The sequence below is a fragment of the Arachis duranensis genome, chromosome 10 (genome assembly GCF_000817695.3).
Source record: "Arachis duranensis cultivar V14167 chromosome 10, aradu.V14167.gnm2.J7QH, whole genome shotgun sequence".
Lineage (NCBI taxonomy): Eukaryota > Viridiplantae > Streptophyta > Magnoliopsida > Fabales > Fabaceae > Arachis > Arachis duranensis.
In genome coordinates, this window is record NC_029781.3 from 18965561 (window position 1) to 18967198 (window position 1638).

Below are 1638 nucleotides of genomic sequence, written 5' to 3' on the forward strand. Positions count from 1 at the left end.
TATCTCTTTACACAGGTTACCTCACTGGGAATTCTCTACACTCTGACGTAGAGATTTCCATTCTTTTTTATTTTCTGTTTGTTTATGCGCAGGAACAGAGACAAAGAATATCTATTAGGCTTTGATCCTGAACCTAAAAGGACTTTCAGGAGGCATTTACAACAAGCAAGACTTTGCAAGGCTGCAGAATCCACTATGGCAAATAATAATGCTAATGCCAATGTGGTAAATCCGAATGGGGATGATCAACAGAGGAGAGTGCTTGGCTCTTATTCTGCCCCTACTGCAGATCTTTATGGAAAAAGTATTCCTATAAATGCAAACAACTTTGAGTTGAAGCCACAATTGGTCACCTTGGTGCAACAAAATTGCCAGTATCATGGACTTCCTCATGAAGATCCAAATCGGTTCATATCTGATTATCTGCAGAAACGTGATACTGTGAAGACAAATAGAGTGAATCCAGAGGTGTACAGACTCATGCTTTTCCCATTTGCTCTGAGGGATAAAACAATGCTATGGCTAGATTCCCAACCAAAGGAGAGTTTGGATACTTGGGACAAGGTTGTTACTGAGTTTCTCACAAAATTTTTCCCACCTAAGAAGCTGACTAAGCTTAGGATGGAGGTTCAGACCTTCAGGCAGAAGGATGGTGAAACTCTATATGAAGCATGGGAGAGATTCAAGCTACTAACTAGGCAATGCCCTCCAGACATGTTCTCCCAATGGACCCAACTGGATATCTTTTATGAAGGTTTGAGTGACATGTCCAAGATGTGCCTAGATAATTCTACAGGAGGTTCATTGCACAAGAAGAAGACACCGGAGGAGACTATTGAGCTTATTGAATTGGTTGCAAGCAACCAATATTTATACTCCTCTAACAGGAATCCTGTGAATTCTGAAACCCCTCAGAAGAGAGGCGTGTTGGAAGTAGATGCTATTAATGCTCTTCTTGCTCAGAACAAGCTGATGTCTCAGTAAATAAATCTACTTACTCAACAGATGGGTGGCATGCAAGTCTCAGCTATCAACACCCAAAATCCACCACAGGAAGTCTCCTATGATAGGGCAGGTAACTTTATGCAAAATGATAATTATGATTATGCTCAACCCTCTTTTGAACAGGTGAATTACATGGGGAGTGGTCCTAGGAATCCCAACAATGATCCATATTCTAAGACATACAACCAGGGATGGAGGAATCACCCAAATTTTGGATGGAGGGATCAACCTCAGAGACCTCAGAACTTCAACAATAATTCTCAGGGCGGTTCCCAACAGAACAATGATCTGGAAGCAATATTGACAGGTTTTAGACAGGAAACCAGAGCATCCATCAAGAACCTGGAGATTCAAATGGGTCAAATAGCCACCAGAGTTAATGAAATTGATCAGAGGATCACTAATATCCTTCCTAGTAACACAATTCCAAATCCAAGAGAGGAATGCAAGGCTATCTGCGTGATAAGTGGACAAGTGGCAAGTACGGAAGCACAAGTTATGCAGGAAACCAGAGCCTCCATTAGAAATTTAGATGTGCTAGTAGGCCAATTGAGCAAACAAATACTTGAGAGGTCCGCAAGCACATTTCAAGGTGATACAGTGGTGAACCCAAGAGAAGATTGCAAGGCTATT

The 1638-nt window shown here is 41.6% G+C and overlaps 1 non-coding gene across 1 annotated transcript; it reads right to left on the minus strand.

Annotated features, from left to right (window-relative positions):
* Window positions 1-612: 612 nt before the first annotated feature.
* Window positions 613-719, minus strand: LOC127743283 (small nucleolar RNA R71). Its single transcript, XR_008004677.1, has one exon. It is a non-coding gene; the product is annotated as a small nucleolar RNA R71 (small nucleolar RNA).
* Between the last annotated feature and the right edge of the window lie 919 nt (window positions 720-1638).